Here is a 19,991-nt window from a genome sequence, read left to right as displayed (position 1 = left end):
CAAATATTTATTGGGGATTTCACATTCCACCTGTTTATTTCCCTTCCATATTTTATTATTATTTCTTGTTATTGAAATTATTTTTGCCTGGCATCTCCCAGGATTTGCTTTTTTAAAAACTTAAAAACCATATGTTGTAAAAGAATGTTTATAGCCTCTACAGCTGTTCCAGAGCCTTGAGTAAACAATGGAGATATATCGAGTCCCTTTACCTGGTAAATTAAACAGCCGTTAAATGGTTAACTTTGTCTGTAGTAAGAACTTTTCTGGGTTATGTTGCAGTTACTTACATGCCCTTTTAGAGCATGAGCCAAAGTGAAATCAGTGAGTGTCTTGCTGAAAGCAATGAGGGTCTCAGTTCTACAAAGTATAATGCACCTCCCACTTCAAATTCAATGGGAGTTATAACATTTGAAATCTCCACAGTGTGGTCATCACTTAGGAGGACTGAGCACTTAACTCTTTGGCCATGTCTAGATTACAGGAATTTGTTAACAGAAGTTTTTGTCAGAAGATATCTTCCAACAGAACTTCTGTAGACAGATTGCAGCCAAACTGCCAAGCAGATCTCGAGCGATCAGCTCTGTCAACAGCTCTATTGGTGAAACAGCCAGCCAGAAGCACAGCAGACAGGACTGCCCAGTGTCCAGAAGCCCTGTCAACAACGAGCCCCCCAGAACATCCACACTAGCTTTTTGTCAACATATCTCTGTTGACAGAAGTGTTATTCCCCATGGGGAGTGGGGTACAGCTGTCAACCAAGTGCTGTGTTCTGTTGACTTACTGTCAACAGAAAGCCTTGGGAATCTGGATGCTTCACAGGTTTTGTCAGCAAAATGTCTGTTTTGCCAACAAAATGCTCTAATGTAGATATAGCCTTTGAGTGAGGACACTTGCTTTAGTGTGATCTCACTTGCTTCAACAGAATGCACTGACATATAACGTATGTCCACAGGGCACTGGAGAAAGTAACATGATGAAAATTGGTTTGCTGGAAACCTGATTTCAGAAATTCTTTCAGGCAGGTAATTACTCCTCCTCGCCTTCTGTTGAGAGCTTTGTCTGCCAAGTAAGTACTTGCAGAACAATCATGCCTTTCTTTTCCTTATACCAAGGTACTGGAATTGTTTCATTGTTAAATTGTCACACAGCATGTATTGGTTAAAGAATTACATATACTACATGGGGAAAATTATAAAACATCAATGGAGGGACAAACACACGAGCACGTTGGTCCATAACTGGGGTCCTAGGTGCTACAACAATATAATTCTATGTATTTTCTATTCTGTGCTAACATTGCCTAGGGAACAACAACAAGTCCTGTGGCACCTTATAGACTAACAGATATTTTGGAGCATAAGCTTTTGTGGTCATAGACCCAGTTCATCAGATGTATGGGGGGTGGTTTCAGAGAGATTTTTAAAGAGTGGAGTCCCAGTAAAAGGGAGGGCCAGAGCTGACCAGGTGTATTCAGTCAGGGTGGAAAAGGCCCATTATCGGTAGTATGTATGAAAAGAGGAAAAAACAAGTCAGATCACCTGACTAGAGAGGTTGTGGAATCTCCGTCATTTGAAATATTTAAGAGCAGCTTAGATAGACATCTCTCAGGGATGGTCTGGAGACTCTAAACACTGCTTGGTCCTGCCATGAGGGCAGAGGACTGGACTTGATGGCCTCTTGAGGTCCCTTCCAGATCTAGTGTTCTACAATTCTATATGGACTTCAGCATTAAAATATGAACTTTGACCCCTAGGGGACAATTTTAAAAAACATCATTTGGGCCTAAACTGCCAGGTTCTTACTAAGTTTAGAAGATCCAAATTGTAAACTGTTGGCTTTACATTGCCCCTGCTAAATATGCACATATAAAATATGTATATGCACATGCAATGATACAGCCACAGCATACTCACTGAGAAATGAGATAAAACCATCAAAAGCTCTTGCTAGCTGATTGTATTGTACTGTGATTTAATTTTTAGAGATCAAATTGATAACTTTTAAGAACCCAAAACAGAAAGTGGCAAAGCATATTGCTTCCTAAAACAGAAAGGCACAACTCCCTCCATCTTAATCTATGCCAAGGGCTACAGATCAGGACAGCAGGAGAAATAGCACCTCCACATGGAAATGTTCTGAAGGCTAGTCTGTTTTTCCATCCCCATGTGGATTCATTTTGCCTCTGATTCTGCCCTTACTCCCCAAGCCACAGCTACTACCTTCTGGGTGGCTGACTGAATGGGACCTGAGAGCCAATCAGATTCTGGACAGGGCCCCTTCAGCAGTGGTCAGGGCAGTGCAAAACCTCCAACAGTTGAGAGGCAGTGACAAACCAGTGTGGTAGGTAGATTACTATCACCATTATAGAGATGGGCAGCTAAGGCACCAAGTGAACCAAATGACTCCACCAATCTCAGAAAGGAAGTACATGACACACCCTGGTATCTGAGTCCTAGTCTTGTTGAACTTGTACTGTCTCCTCTATAAAAATTGACATATATGTACAAATACATCACAGTTCCTGCTGTATTCAATAGACGCTCTGCTATTCCAGGCCCAGGATGAATCAGGCCCCTTCTGTTATCACTCAGATCCATTTTCTTCCCCTTCAGTTATATGAAAAAGAAATTTCCACTGATTTCAATTAATATTTTATCAGATTTTTTTTCTAAATAATATGCTGATATGTAGGCTCAACAAAGGCATTTTGATTTATTTTATATTATTATTTGTGGCTTTTCAACAATGTTAACAAAACCTAGTAACGCCAAGCACTAAAGTTAGACCCTTTCCCTTCTTTTTTCTCTCCAAAAACATTTTCAGAATTTTAATCATTCATTTGTATCTACCATAATGAAAATAAATGCATCTGTGATGGTTCTATTCAGCTAATTAATCAGAATAGTGCAAAGTTTCCTTGGTATTAATAAAGTATAATACAATGTACAAGTGCTGAATAATGGATAACACAGCCTGATGACTTAGCAAAGGCATACAAGGTTCTATCTTACAGGGATCGAGGACTGTCCTCAGGTGCTCAGCAGGGTCATTGCAGAACATGTCAAAACAATATATCACAAATAATGCCATTTTTATTGTTTATATTTCTGAGGGAAATCAATGTATTCCACAGAGGAATAAATTGAGTTACACATCCAGACACCACTTTGAATAGCTCTTTTTTTTTTACCTGCAGTGAATCGGTGGAGACATTCTGAATGCATTATCCTGTAAGAATGTCAGGCCTTGTCCACACTACAGCATAAAATGAATTTTACAGCACTTTATTTTACAATGTCAGTGTCTTTACTGCAAATACCATTATGTTGATTTTAAGAGGCACTAAGGCCTACTTTCTTGCGCCACCTCTCTTAGGCAGAATAACGTCAAATTCAAAATTAAAAGGCCAAATTAATGCTAGTGTGGAAACAGAATAACTTTAAATCAATTTTATTCACCTCCAGAGAAATCCCACAATGCCCCAAATGTGTCCATTCTGACTACTTTCACCTCCACTGCTCTCCAGGTATACAGGAAGTAGGTAACAGGAAGCCCAGCAACTTGAATTCATTTACTTTCTGGCCAGCATAACTAGCAGACCTCAGGTGTGATCTCATATAGCCATTATTTCTCAGGGTCGAAAAGAGTCCCAGCATGGAACCATCATGAGATCCAGAATCTAATTTCTGTGTGAGTGGGTAAACCTGTGATGAGTAAACACCAGGGACACTCAGGAGTGTTGGGTGGGTGCTGTTTTCCTCCCAGGTCTAGCAAGAAATATTGCAGTTACCATGTTAAGCCAAAAAGAGGATATTCCCTACAGCATTTAATAATGTACATTTTCCAGCTAGCCCCCCATCCACCCAACAGATGACTGCTGGGCTGGGTGGACCATGCTTGCAGATAGCAGCATGCCCTGTCCTGCATGGGATTTCAGTGCTTGAGAGGGCTTTTTTCCCTGCACAGGATTTAGCAGGAGAGGCCGAGAAATTTGTTTTATGTGCTGTACATTTTATGAGGCTGCCCTCCTGCCACTCAAAGGGCACTACGTGGCTGTTATATTTTTACATGGTCCCTGCTGGAACTGTGCTTCATTGAATAATCTAAAGAGCATTGTCTTCTGCCCTTTTTAAAAGGTAACCTCAACCCAACAGATTCTTTGGTTAAATACAGTTGCCTATGCTCTCCCTGCAGGGCCACAATTCCTTCCCAAAGCATGTGCTTTGGGGGACAATTTCCTATGAAGGAATGGAGCTCGTGGGCTCTCTCTTATCTTTCCCTCTCCTAAACAGGCAGTTGAGCTAGGGCTTCTTTACCAGAAGAGGTAAGGAAATCACTTAATTCTTTAGTGAGGCCAACAGACAGTCTCAAAGGTTCATCTTTCCTGAACTTTTCTATCTTCTAATACTTCCTTAAATTTTCCTTCTCTTCTCAAGCCACTACTACTTCTGACATGGTAATGGCTCCTTCTAGCACTCTAACTACTAAACAGCAATGACCTCTGGGATTCCACACTGAGCCTTTCCTTCTCTTCTATTTAGTCTTGGATTCATAATGCATCTTGGCACTACCACTTGTAACAGTCTCCTTGCCTCATGCTAGAGACATCAGGGTAACGGCTTCTTCCAGCATGCAAACCACTAGACACCAATGCCCTCTGGGATTCCATACTGAATTTTCCATCTCATGTAATTGTATCTTCTTTCCTTATGAATAATATCACATCTTTTCCTAGTTGCACAGACCTACTTCCAAAGGGCAGTCTTTGCTTCTCTGTGGTGACAACTTGCATATTTCTCTCTCTCTCTCTCTCTCTCTCTCTCTCTCTCTCTCAATCTCTACTTCAAACCTGGCTGCTTCAGCTTCTTTCTCTCCCAAGGCCTCTATCCATAATGTGGACAAGACACACATGTCTCTGTGCTTCAAACCTTGTTTCTACACCTGCTGCAAGTGGCAGTCAACTCATTTTCTTGCACATGTGGTGAATCCCACTTTCCAGATGCACTGTGTTCCACTTCAGTATCATGGGCTTTAGCTACTTAAGCATTCCTGTTTGACATATTGTCACTGGGGGGAAAGACTTCTGAAAAATGGCCATTCTTCACTTCTCTGTGGTGATGGCTCTCAGATTTCTCTCTCTCTCTCTCTCTCTCTCTCTCTCTCTCTAGTTCAAACCTGGCTCCTTCATCCTCTCTCTCTTTCTCTCTGACACCTCATAGATATCAGCTCAGGTTCAATTCGGCTAAAAATTAGCTCAGAAATAGCAATCCCTCCCAAGGTCTCTCTGCTACCTCTTTTCTCAGCGGACAGCACCATTATTCATATTCCTACATGAAGTTTTGTTATATTACCATCCACTTGCTTTGGTCTTCACTGCTCTGTGGTGGCAGCTCACAAATTTCTCTCTCACTCTCTGTGTCTACAGTATGAGATAAATTCACATTTATTTATATTAATTTTCTAATACTGGAGTTTATATGTTAGATTTTGACCATCCTCACTTCACACCGTGCTCCCCACAAAGTTGAGTAATTGCTGCCGCATACACATTGGCTAACGTTGACTGTTGAAGTAGTGCATTGTGGGAAGCTATCCCACAGTTCCCTCATCCCCAGAGCATTCTGGGTATGCTCACTGGTCTTGATATCATCTTCCCCCATTGCATTTTCATAATTCTCCTGATCCCTGAAAATATGTTGATCCCTGGAAATAATGCAGAAGACGTTCAAAATTAGAAGAAACAATTTTTGATTCCCCCCTGCACTATGTTGCCAACGCTGGTGCAGTGACTGTATTCTCAAATGGCTATCCAGCCCACCTCCCATCATTGCAGAAATGTGATCCCTGAAAATAATACAGGGGACCAGAATGCTTCTTACATTGTGAAGAATGTGGGAAGAAAGACATAATTTTTGGTTTTTCCATACATTCTCTTGTTAATGGAAAGTGTTTTTGGCTTTCCAGTGCACTATAATTCTTCCATGCAATGACTGTGCTCTCAACTTGCCATCCACTGAGCATTCCACCTCCCATCATTGACAAAATGTCATCTCTGAAAATAATGTAGGGGGATGAATGTAGGAAGAAAGAAATAATTTTTGGTTTCCCCATACGTTATATTGTTAATGGAAAGGGTTTTTGGCTTTCCAGTGCACTATAAGTCTTCCATGCAATGACTATTCTCAACTGGCCACCCATCATTGCTGAAATGTGATCACTGAAAATAATACAGGGGCCCAGAATATTTCTTAGTTTGACAACAATGTAGAAAGAAAGAAAGAGAGAATTTTTGGTTTCTCCCTACATTACATTGTCCACACAGGTGCAGCAACTGTATTCTCCACTCGCCATCCATCCCACCTCCCATCACTGCCAAAATGTTATCCCTGATTTGGGGCCTGAAATGTTTCTTGTTACATTGAGAAGAATGTAGGAAGAAAGAATTTTTGGTTTCCCCCTACACTATATTGCCAACACAGGTGCAGCGACTGTATTCTCCACTCGCCATCCATCCCACCTCCCATCACTGCCAAAATGATATCCCTGATTTGGGGCCTGAAATGTTTCTTGTTACATTGAGAAGAATGTAGGAAGAAAGAATTTTTGGTTTCCCCCTACACTATATTGCCAACACAGGTGCAGCGACTGTATTCTCAACTGGCCATCCATCCCACCTGCCATCATCACAAAAAAAAAAAAATTGTTGGTTTTCCCTAGTGGTAACAAACCCAGGTATGGGCCATGGTGGAGGGAGTGTCTCTGGATGACCAGTTGAAGTATTCTCCCCCATTGGCAGCAAGCCCCTTAGCTCCCAGGGGAGACTTTTCTCCAGTGGCCTATGGTCCAGGTTTGGGCCAATGGGGGGTGGGGGCGGGGTTGCCACTGGATGACCAGTTGAGCTGTTCCTTCCTCATAGTGGCAGCAAAGCCCCCAGCAATTTTACCACCTGGGGAGACTTCCCCACAGCAGCAGCAAAGCCTCTTTCACATGTGACTGGAAGCACGGTCAGCACCGAAGGGCAGGCACATCCTTTTCTTGGGTTGAGTTGGGGGCTACACATGTGATGTGCCTGAGTGTGGGAAAGTCCCTGACTGTGTGGCGCCTGTGGGGGAGGGAAGGAGGTTCACACACAAATGTAAACCACTGAGAAGAAGTTTCTCAGCATGTTATGCAAGCACAATCCCCAGCATGGCCTTGTTGACACATGGTACAGCATTGCAGGGGCTAGTGCCAGGCAGTGCATTAAAAAATAGCAAGTGCACAGACAGAGCTGCAAACTCCCTGCAGGGGCAATTTGAATGGGTAGATGAACTCACATTGCTAACAACACAGAAAGAAAGAAGCCATTTTTCAGGCTGTCATAAACTAACATGAGCCCACAGCTAAAGGCTTGTTGTTCCCGCTTGGAAAATCAGGCTCTTTCTGTTACTGGAGAGCCTCAGCCAGAGTGTAGCAGTGAGAGGGGCATTGTGGTTACATACAGGACACCTCTGGGGCTAATAAATTCGATTGTAAGATGTGGTATTCCACACTTGCATTTAATCAAACTTCTAAATTTGAGCTTGATGCTATAACCGTCAGGTAACAGATTTTTGTAATCTCGAGATTAGTGCACCCAAAGTTCATCTAATGGTCTTTACAGTGAAGACAGTCACATGGTAAAATTGAGCTCACTGAATTAAATTCGAATGTATCTCATAATGTAGACACAGCCTCTCTCCTTCAGACCTGGCTCCTTCAACCCAAATTAAAATCTCAATCCCCCTCTCTCTCTCTTCACTTATATTTAATGTCAATTTATAGTCTTTGTAAAAACTCTTCTGTAAAAGCTCCCTCTTTCCACAATGTTGACAACACAAAGCATTTCTCTCTCTATCTCTACCTTCAGTCTGGTATCTACAGCAGCCACAAATGGCAGACTCAACTCATTTTCTTGCACATGTCGGCTACGTCTACACATGAAGCCTACCGCGAAATAGCTTATTCGATGTAGCGACATCGAATAACGTCTACACGTCCTCCAGGGCCGGCAACGTCGACGTTCAACTTCGATGTTGCGCAGCCCAACATCGAAATAGGCGCAGCGAGGGAACGTCTACACGCCCAAGTAGCAGACATCGAAATAGGGATGCCAGGCACAGGTGCAGACAGGGTCACAGGGCAGACTAGCGCTTCCGGGGCAACAGCTAGCCACTCCCTTAAAGGGCCCCTCCCAGACACACTCAGCCTGCACAGCACGCGGTCTGAGGAGCCATAGGCACACAGACCACGGGCGCCGCAGTCATGGACCCCCAGCAGCAGCAGCAGCAGCAGCAGCCAGAGGTCCACCCAGCCCTCCCGGCAGGAGCAGGGCTTGCCCTGATCCATGCCACACGGGAGGCAGCTGAGCACCTCCTTGCTACACCGGAGGAGGGGCTGCCCCCAGGGCAGCAGGGCTCAACCCCCAACCCTGCAGCACCCTGCCCCCCCCACCTCACACGCCGGCGGCTGTGGAGCTACCCCACCAGCACCGACTGGTGGGAGCGGCTGGTGCTTGGGGAGTGGGACGACGACCGCTGGCTCAGGAACTTCAGGATGAGCCGGCAGACATTTATGGAGCTGTGCCAGTGGCTCACCCCCGCACTCAGGCACCAGGACACAGCCATGCAGCGTGCCCTCACAGTGGAGAAACGGGTCAGCATCGCTGTCTGGAAGCTGGCCACTCCCGACAGCTACCGATCCGTGGGCCAGCAGTTTGGTGTCAGCAAGGCCACCGTCGGGGCTGTCCTCATGGAGGAAAGAGAACCTACGGGGGGAGGGCAGGGCAGGGGAGGGGGGGCCCGGGCAGAGGAGGGCAGGGGAGGGGAGGGGAGGGGAGGGGAGGGCGGAGGAGGGCAGAGGAGGGCAGGGCAGGGCAGGGCCACGCACACCCTGCTCACCCCTCATTGGTGCTGTCCCATGTGCTTTCTCTGCAGGTTGTGCGTGCCATCAACGCCATGCTCCTGCACAGGCTCATGAGGCTGGGGGACCCAGATGCCACCATCGCGGTCTTTGCCACCCTGGGCTTCCCCAACTGCTTCGGGGCTCTGGATGGGACTCACATCCCCATCCGCACCCCGCATCACAGTGGAGGACGATACCTGAATCGCAAGGACTACCATTCTGTCGTCCTCCAGGCCTTGGTGGACAGCCGGGGACGTTTCCAGGACATTTATGTGGGCTGGCCTGGCAGCACCCACGACGCCCGGGTTTTCCGGAACTCGGGCCTGTGCCGCCGGCTGGAGGCGGGGACCTACATCCCTCAGTGGGAGATCCCTCTGGGGGACACCACCATGCCCTTCTGCGTCATCGCAGATGCGGCATACCCCCTCCGGCCGTGGCTCATGCACCTGTACACGGGCCATGTCTCCGCTAGCCAGAAGCGCTTCAACGAGCTCCTGAACCACGTGCGCCAGGTGGTGGAGCTCTCATTTGGCCGCCTGAAGGGACGCTGGAGATGTCCCCTGACCCGCCTGGATGCGGGCCCCAACAACATCCCCCAGATTGTGGGTGCCTGCTGCGCCCTGCACAATTTGGTGGAGAGCAAGGGTGAGACCTTTTTCCAGGGCTGGGCTGTGGAGGCCGGGAGGGCCGACGTCCAGCCACCTGCTGCCCCCAGTCGGCAGGTGGACCCCGAGGGGACCCGGGTCCGGGAGGCCCTGCGGGCCCACTTCGATGATGAGGCCGCGGGGTGAACTCTGCCCAGGCCCCCCACTGCCCGCCCCTTCCTCCACCACACTCCTGCCCCAACGCCCACGCCATGGAGCACCCAACCGCACCCCCTTCCCACTTTTCCTGGACAAATGACAGCACGCACTTGTGGCTGAACTCAAACTGGTTTTTCTTTGAGAACTTTTTTTTTTAACTGTAAATATATAAAACAAGAACAAACTATATACAACATGTGGAAACAAAGTAATATGTACAAATAAAACATTCGTAAGAAACAAGTGTCCTCATTAATAAAAAGAAAACCAGGGAGGATAAAGGGGAGAACTATGTACATGGGGGGGACGGGGCAAACGGGGGGCACAAAATAATAAGTAGAAACTATATACAAGGGGGGGGCCACGTCCTGGGCCCCTCGCCCCTAAAGTCCAGCACTGGGCGTGGGCGGCCGGGAGCCCCGCCACAGCCGCAGCCCTGTACGGGGCTGGCTGGGGGCGGGCCGGACCGGAGGATATGCCCAGCGAGTCTCAGCTGGCTCCAGGGGTGCCTCGGTGCTCCAGCCCTCGGCGGTGGGTGGCGGGGTGACGGCGGACGGGACGGCGACAGGAGGAGCAGCTGGTAGTGCGGCTGGTGGAGCAGGCATGGCAGGCGCTGAGGCGGCCGGCACGGCATGGGGGGCCAGGTAGTCCACCAGGCGGTTAAAAGTCTCCATGTAGGCCCCCCATGCCTCTTGGCGCCAGGCCAGTGCCCGCTCCTGCAGCTGCAGGTGCTGCTCCGCGACCTCCAGCTGCCATCGGTGGATGGCCAGCAGCTGGGGGTCCGTCGCCGTCGGCTGTTGGTGGCGCGGGGTCCGCCGTCTAGCCCGCCGTGGGGCCGGTCGGTCCTCGGCCAAGGGGCTGGCCTGGAGCGATGGTCCCGGAGCCCGGGACCACTGATGCCTCGCCGGTGCTCTCTTCCGGTCCTTCTGATGGTGGAGGTGCGGGACACAGGAGAGGAGGGGGGGAAGAAGAATGGAGACAGGCGTTAGTGTGGGCCCCGAGCCGTGGCCTTTGTCCCCCCAGCCCTGTGCTGCAGGTTCCCCATCCCCGTCCCCGGGAGATGCTGCTGTGATGGATGGGGTTCAGGGGTCCCCCTGCCCTGCACCCCGTCCCCTCGTGGGAGCGACTCTCACTTCACTCCGCAGGGTCTGACAGCATGAGAGGTTTCTTAGGCCACAGATGGCCAGTTTCTCCCAGGAGTGACAGCACCAGCTGTCGGAAGAGACAGTCCTTCCAACCCGTCATGGGGAGAAGACCCCAAGGGGTGCCCCTCTGGGATGCAGCTTTCCCCCTCCTCAGGCTGGCTGCCTTCCAGCTCTCCTTTCCCTAGCCTCTACCTGTGGCCCCCACCCTCCCCCCACAATTCCAAGCCAGCTCGGCTCCTCCCTCCTGTTTGTTCAGGGCAGAGGTGTCACCTGCCAGCTGTAGCCCCAGGATCCTCCTTTGCCCCTGGGAGCTATTCGGCTCTTGTTGCTCATATGTAGCCTGAGTCTCCCTTTTGCACTCCCCCCACTCCATCACATGCTGCTGCTGCTGCTGCTGTTGCTGCTGCTGCTGCCGCAGGGTGTCCCACCCCCTCCTCCCGGGGGCCCCTCGAGGTTCTGCTCCCCCCTGGCCCGGGGATGGGGCATGGCACTGTCGTGCGGGGTCGGGGGGGGCAGGGGCTGATGCACTGCTGTGAGGGCCATGGCCCTGCTGTCCTTGGGGCCATGGCCATGTGAGCATGTGGGGGGCCCTGGACACATATCTATTACCCCCCACCCCTCAAGCCCAGGGGTGTACACCAGACGGGGTTACATACCTGTCGGTCCACTCTCACGGTCTGGAGATCCCTGGGGGTAGGAGGCCCGGCTGCTGCTCCGGGATGGCAGGAGGAGGATCTGCTGCCTGGATTCTGCAGAGGAGGAGCCCCCCTCCTCCTCCTCCTCCTCCTCCTCCTCCTGCTGCGATGTCCCGGGGGTGGGCTCCGGGGGGGGCCCCCGGGGTGCGGGGCTTACCTCCGGGGCGGACTCTGGCTGCAGGGCGTGCTGGGGCTCGTCGGCCGAAGTATCAAGGGTGGCCAGAGGGGAGGTGTGCCGGGGGCCCAGGATGTCCCTGAGCTCCCTGTAAAAGGGGCAAGTGACGGGGGCAGCTACTTCGAAGTAGCGTGCACGTGTAGACACGGCTGTGGTGACTCTCACCTTCCCAATACACTGTGTTCCATTTGGTATTTTGGGCTTCAGTTACTGAACCATTCCTGTTTTATGCATTTTCAGCAGGGGAAAAGATTTCTGAAAAATGGCCATTTATTTTCAATGGTGAGGGAGAATGAGGGCAATGCACTCTGGGAAGATGACATCACACACCCACAACAACTTACTGGGAATTTTTTACCCATAAGACACTGGCAAAAATATTGCAAGGGGGCTGCAGGGACTATGGGATAGATGCCCTGAATGTAGTGCTGCAACAGTCAACTTAGGCAACTTAGTGAGGACACACTACGTCGACTTCATGGTAGGTATTGACACTCAACTGCAACATTATAAAATCTAGTGGTAAAAAGTTGACTTTAATAAATTTGACTTTATTTCATAGTGTAGATGTAGTCTATGTAGGAGCAGAATATGACCAGGTAGTCCCCATTATTATTGTCCCATTATTGTACCTCACGTTCCTTCACACATTTCCTTGGTACCTTTACCCATAAAACTAAAGGAAGGTGTTTCTCTGTTTTATATATACTAAATTTTAATAAATTCCTTTAAGAGGTTCCTCCCTACATATTTACTGAGGTTGCTGGGACACAACTGCTGTTTAGTTTTTCATGTCATATATTCAGAATGAGTTATTGTTTTCCCCTTATCTGGAAACTTTATATGGGCCTTTCTTTGTTTTTTGTTTTTCTTAATCTAAAAGAAAAGTTGTCTAGTTGAAAAATACATGTTTTGCTTTTGGATATTAGATAATATAAAATTTTAACCTATAATAGCTAGAGCAATGGCCTTTTAAACCCAGGGTTGTGAGCTCAATCTTTGAGAGGGCCATTCAAGTTTCTGGGGCTGGTTAGATTGAAAAAAAAAATCTGAGAGGGATTGTGATAGGTTCTGCTGTAGTGCAGGGGACTGAACTCAATGACGTCTCAAGGCCCTTTCCTGTTCTAGGAAATATGTAACCAAAAGTAATGTTCCATGTTTATACACATATCCTCTCTGTTCCACCCCCACACCCAGGACTGATCTAAATCTCATGAAAACCAGTGCAAAAAAAAAAAAAACTGCTGTTCAATTTATCCAGTCCCCACCCATGATACAGACCCTTCTGAACATAGACTTTTCTTCACTGCAGACATTATATACTCACTTTCAGCAAGTGAAGACACTGATTTAAAAAGTAGAGGTACAAGTGAAAAAAGAGAGAATGCTACATGCCTTTAAGAAAGCATCTGTAATAACCACTGGAGCTGCTACTGAAGTTATAAAGCATAATGAAGCCATGCCAATGCCTAGTTATAACAGTACAGTAGGTCTCGACATCCACGAGTGCCACATTTGCTAATTCAATTATTCGTGAGTGGGCTCACTTCCCTGGGGATCTGGAGCCAGGAGTGCCAGCTGCTGCTGTGGGTTCCCTGGGGCTCCCGCCGGGGAGCGCTGGTGGCTGCTGTAGCTTCCCTGGGCAGGAGCATTGGCGGCTGCTGTGGCTTCTCCAGGGTCCCAGGGTAGGAGAGCTGGCATCTGCCACTTCCCAGGGGCCCCAGGCGGGGTAGCGCTGGCAGCTACCTTTTCCCCAGGGCCCTGGGTGGGGAGTGCCTATGGCTGCCACTTCCCCGGGGCTCCAGGGCAGGAGCACCAGCAGCCACCACTTCCTGGGGCTCTGAGCCACCCACCCAGATTCACGAAAATCAACGTCAGAGAGGATTCTGAACCCTTGTGAATGTTGAGACTCTTCTGTATAAAAATATGGGTTTTTTATAACAATCTTGAAAGGCCTAAAGCCTTCCTCAGCAGCCAAAATGAAGAGTAGCAGCCATCAGCTATAAAGCTGGGAGTCACATACTCCCATTCCATTTCATTACAATATGGTCACACCAGACTGTTAAGAAGGTCCTAATGGTCCCCACTGTCATGAGTTAAATAAACAGATTTCAAGATGGGTTGAGAAAACTTAGTTAATAGCATTGTGTTTGGCAAGAAACTACTGATCAATAGCTGAGGGTGTGGAACCCTCATTCTGTAATGATTGTCCTCACTTTCCTACTGTTTGTCTGTATGATCGTTGTCTGGTTTGTAATTGTTTCAGTCTGATGTATAATTAATTTTGGTAGGTGTAAGTCAACCACGGTGGCATATGACTAGTTAATTCTATTACAGTAGGTTATGATTGGTTAGTAAAATTATTCTAAAATAATTGGTCATTGTATAGTTAAGCAGGACTCAAATTTCACTACATAAATTGGTGTCCAAGAGGGAAAACATCAGGCAGGAAGGGAAAGGAATGGCAAGAAGAGGAAGATAGAAAAGGTCTGGAAGAACTCACCTCCAAGACATAGCCTAAGACCAGAGCTGACAGAATTCTTCTGCATGATTATGAGGTGCAGCAACCAGCATCCAGAGCAACTGATTTTGTCTGTCCAATAGGAGATGTCTGCCTACCTTTATCAGGATTGGTGATCATGATGCTGTATGCTTAACATGTATTCTGCTTGCTTGGTAATTATCAATAAATAGAGAATAAGAAAATTATTGTGTAAGGCTTTTTCAGTAGCAAAGATCATGCGGACCAGCAGGAAGTTACACCCTGAGCCTTAGGAATTGGGTAAAGGTGAATGTTTGAAATAACAGGGTTGCATCTTGAGCCCTAGGAACTGAGTAAAGGTATGTGTGTGTCCCTGAAGTGTGGAAGGGATAAATAAATGTGTGAGGATAAGATAGTGTTCTGTTCGTTTCCCAGTTAAGCTACATTGAATGCTTGTTGACTATATATTATTGGATTTATTAACTCACCATATCACAGAATTGGATGTCCAAGTTTCGGCCTCAAATGGCATGCTTTTTTGGCTAGGGAATGCCTGACCGCCCTTCTCTAAATCAAGACTTGTACTGAGGTGAGCTGGCTCCCCAGGGGTGCAGAGGATGTATGTGTCTCTACATCCTGGCAGGTGGAACCCTGCCATGTCACTCTCTCCCCAACCCTCTGAAGTCCAAAGACAGGACCAGAATTAGAAGGAGCCGAACAAAAGGTTTAGCTGGGGGCCAGCCACTGGAGGGGACAGATGCTTTCCCTGAGCTACCCTGCTGAGAGGCTGCAATCAGCCTTCAGGAAGCAGATGACCAGCCAAGATCATCTGCGTAGCTGGCTGTCCTGACCCAGGAAGAGAAGCTACTGATGACAGAAGCCCCGAGCTCTGGGCGAAGAAGTTCACTTGGAGGGGGGTGCGGGTGGAAATGGCGGATGAATAGTGAAGACCTGTGTGGTAGCAACATTGACAGGAGAGTAAGTCAACATGTTGCAGCCTGAATCCCTGCTGCTTCAGTGGCAGGCTCTTCTGCCACTATTAGGGTCTTGGGTCAGTACAGAGTGGAGTGGGCAGTCCTGTGTCCCTCCCCACCACCACACCACCCAGCTCCTGGGTGGATGAATTAACTCTCTGTGCTGCCCCCCTCTCAACCAAGAACCTGGGCTGTGGGAGTAATTACAGTTCATCATGAGTGGGGCTGAAGCTAATAGACTCTTCAAGCTGTTCCTCTCTGAATCAAGAGCCTGGGTTGCTGAACTCCTCAGCTGCCCCTGAGTGCTAGCTGGGACTCATTACCTCTCTGTGCTGCTCTGCTCTGAACCAAGATCCTAGCCTGTTGGACTGATTACAGCTTGCTTCAAGTGGAGGCAAGAGCTGATAGACCCGTGGTGCTGCCTTTCCCTGAACACAGCCCCCAGAGTATACACTTGGACTACTTGGATCTAACTGTTGACTACCCTGCACTCATGTCTGGGCTGACAGCTTAAGTGCAGCCAAGCCCAGAGTGGGCCTGACAGAAGGAACAATTGTGCTGTGAGACCCTGGCACTGGGGAGCTAAATAAGGCTAGAGCCACACGAATGCAGAATATCGATGCGTGCGGGGTCAGTCTTCTGGGGTTTTGTTTTGCTCTTGCACAAAATAGCATTTTCTGGGACCAAAACTGACCCTGGGACACTTCATGAGCAGTGAGGATTAAGGAAGGTCAACAGGAGAAATGCTCCATTTGACCTTCCTCCATGTAGACAGACATCGAAATCGACCTCTGGTAAGTCAATTTTAGCGATGCAAATGGCATAGCTAAAATTATCAGAGAGGTAGCTATGTTAGTCTGTATCTTCCAAAACAACAAGGAGTCCTGCGGCACCTTATAGACTAACATATATTTTGGAGCATAAGCTTTTGTGGGCAACGACCTGCTTCATCAACTTCTTGTTGTTTTTGTAGCTAAATTGTTTATCGGGGTTAACTTCTATGTTCAGTGCAGACATAGCCTTAGTGGTATTCATGATAGGGCCCAGATTAGAGATCCAGACTGTTATCTTTCCAGGCATCACTAACCCTCCCCATGAAGACTGATGCCCAGAGACATAATGAGGTGGGCTGGCTCCCCAGAGATTCAAAGATGTGATAGACCCACCGTAACATATTGCACTACCATATGTCCAGAGAATATGTTGGTTTATGTCATCAGTGGTAAGAAACTACTGGCAACATTAGAAAGTCATGATCAGTTATTGCAGAACTTTGGGTCGAAATTCCTCCCACTCATCTACTGACACTATCAATTTGCTAAAATATGGGGTGAAATTTAAAATTATGAGGTGAAACTTAAATTTAGGCCTGACAAAAGGTTTGGAAAAGCTGCCAATTGTAGGGCGGGGGGTCCCTTAAATAGAAGGCAAAGAAAGAATGCTCAGGGTGTGTCTACACTAGCCGGCAACTTCGAAGTAGCTGGCACAACATCGAAACAGTACACGTCGCGTTTACACATGCCGTGAGCTATTTCAATGTTGAAACTGATGTTAGGCAGTGAGATGTTGAAATCGCTATTCCTATCCGAAGATGGGGATAGCGCCCTACTTCGACTTTCAACATCGAAGTAGGGTGTGTGTAGAGGATCCCTGTCCTGCTACGTCGAAATAGCGGGGTCCTCCATGGCAGCCATCAGCTGAGAGGTTGAGAGACACTCTGTCCAGCCCCTGTGGGGGTCTCTGGTCACCACGTGCAGCAGCCCTTAGCTCAGGGCTTCTGGCTGCTGCTGCTGCTGCTGCACCTGGGGATCCATGCTGTGTGCACGGGGTCTGTAACCGGTTGTCGGCTCTGTGGATCTCGTGCTGTGCAGGGTGAGTGTGTCTGGTAGGGGCCTTTTAAGGGAGAGGCTTTGCTGGCCCCTTATTTCGGTGGGGAGCGCTTGTGAGTGTGGACGCTCCGCATTTCCTTCCAGGGTGGCTCCTTTTGATGTTCCCTGTCGCTACTTCGACGTTGAATGTCGACGGCACCAGCCCTGGAGGACATGTAGACGATACGCGTAGAAGTAGCCTATTTTGATGTCCTTACTTCGAAATAGGCTACTTTGAAGTAGTGTGCTAGTGTAGATGTAGCCTCAGTGAAGAATGATCATGCATATAGCCCCACATATACACGTCCAATTAAAATCCAGCAGTGGGAGAATTTGGAAATGTTTCCTCTTCAGCTGCAATTGAAGAGGACTTTGTTCTTCACAAATATCATTGGCGTAAAATTCGCTGGAATTCTTAAAGCTAAAAGAATTAAAAATCTGTCTTCCTAATAAAGGCCTGGAATTGGGAGCATAGATAGGTATATGTGAGCAATTTAGTAAACTCTCATCCCAAGTGTCCTTGTTATAATGCTTTTTCAGTTAGAAAAGCAGCCACTTAGCAGCACTACTAACCTAGTGGGTTAAGCACAGCACTAAACCTTTTAAAGTGTCTCTTTTTTTGAACATTAATCTCAAGTTCCCAGCTCTAATGATGAGAGAGATGCAACTGTATGTCATTCTTAAATGGACTACTTTGCTACCAGCAACTTCATCAAAATCAAGAGGAGTGCCTTTCCTGCTCTATAAATCTGACCCAGAATCTCTAATCCTCTTCCATTAACACCACACTGCTTTAATTCCACACCAATGGCTGTCTGAGCTTTCACAAATCACCAAACACAGATCCAAAACAAAGCTGAGAGTTCTACTGTATCTCATCTGCCATATCTGGATGGTAGAAATCCACAATGGAGAAGATCTTACTTCAGAATAAGACATGACTCTGATATCTTTTTGACCATTGTCATTTACTAAAAGCCTCAGTATACTTGACAAAGCAAAAGCAGCACTAACCCTACGCTGTCTTCTGGTTGACTTCCAATTAAGTTAATTAGGTTCTGATTACTTCGAGATGCCAGACCTCAGTTTTTACTCACATTAAAAACAACACCTCCATCATCCCATAAGCATCCCTTAGCAGCATGTGGCTTTGTCTAGCAACTGAGTCAGAGAGCTCCTTAAACCAATTTCTCTGGTGCTCTGTTTTCTTCTTGAAGGTCTGGGTTTCACATTCATACAATAAACAGGTCTGATTCAACACAGTGTTGAGATCTGATGTGATCCCAGATATCTCTCACATATCAGTAATTGGATTAACTGAAAATTATACCCCTCGAGTGCAACTTCATTCTTTAAACTAAAGGATATGACTCTCAGAATTGCTGATTGGAAACTCGTTCCTCACTACAGTCATATTACATGGGTCAAAGCAAACAAAAAACAAACAAAAAAAAGTTATACCTCTCATATAAACAGGGTTTAGTACCTCCAGGCCTCAATAGCTAATATTACAATGTCATAACTCTTAATCTCCACAATGTATTGAATCAATATATTCTGTATAGAGAGTCTCCATGGCATAGTACTTCACTTGCATCAAATGATGAACTTGTGAGAAGTAAGTCTGGCTAGAAAACAAGAATTCCATTTAGTGAAAAGTGTTTGAGGTTTTATAATTTGTATTCATTACTATGTGGAAAGAAAATGAAACCTTTTAGGAAAAAATGAGAGAAAAAGAGAGAGAGGGAGAGAGAGTGATCTAGTCCAGAATACCAATAGCATGGAAGCTAGTGCATTCATCTGGTATGTGGGAGAAACAGAGGTTTATAGATTCCAGGGCCAGAAGGGATCATTATGATAATCTATGCTGATCTCCTCTGAAACACAGGCCATAGAACTTCCTCCAAAATAATTCTTAGAGCATGGCTTTTAGAAAAATATTACATCTTAATTCTAAAAATGTCAGGGATGGAGACTCTACTATAACTGTTGTGCAAAGTGTTCTGATGGTTAATTGCTGTAAGTTAAACCTCTTTAACCCATCAGCCTTGGGACCTGACTGGTGCTGGACAAGAGACCTTGCCAGACCCCAGGAGGTGAATGTTGTCTATCAGCATTACCAACACTTCCACTGCTTACTGGGCTCTTAAAATTCATTTGGGGGTAAATTACAGCTAAATAACAGCACAGAACACTGAGAACCAGGACTGATGGCTGGAAAGAAACTTTATGGGACCACAGGACACTCGGCCGCACCCATGATGAGTGGTCATCCGGCTAACTAAATTCATGCCAGATTATGGATGTTGCCAGATGAGAGAGTTCTAGATTAGAGATGTTCTTCCCTGTATTATTGTTTAGCATGTATACCTTATTTTCAGTCTTAATTTTTGCTTCAGCTTCCAGCCATTGGTGAAAGCTTCTCCTGAAATTATGGAGTTATCTCAAAAAGTACCACTCTCCACAGGGGTGGCAATAGAAGCGCTGAATAAGATGCATAACACTTGATATGATCACTGCAGTTGGAGATACTGGAATAAACTGGCTTCACAGATTACTGTGTATTTGCTGGGACCAGGGTAGGATAACAGATGACTGAAGAATGGCATTGATTGTGCTTCTTTGGAAGGGTAAGAATGACCTAAATGATCTAAACATCCATGAAGCAACACTCAGGTTAAGTTGGCCCCTTAAAGTCCTTGAGAGAGTTTTAGAAGTAAGGTCAAAATCCAACCTTCAAGAAAATATAGAAGAGGGGAAACAGAGTCCCCTATCTTTTAAGTATAACTAATATTCTTTGTTTCTAAATGTATATGTTTACATCATCTCAGGCCCACTGATAAAGGGAGCAAAGGGGGAAATTTCCCCAGGGCCCAAGGAGCCCTGCCCCCCTTAGAATTGCTGCTCCAGTGCTGCACTGGATG

The sequence above is a fragment of the Carettochelys insculpta genome, chromosome 6 (assembly GCF_033958435.1).
Source record: "Carettochelys insculpta isolate YL-2023 chromosome 6, ASM3395843v1, whole genome shotgun sequence".
NCBI lineage: Eukaryota > Metazoa > Chordata > Testudines > Carettochelyidae > Carettochelys > Carettochelys insculpta.
This window is presented reverse-complemented; position numbering follows the sequence as displayed.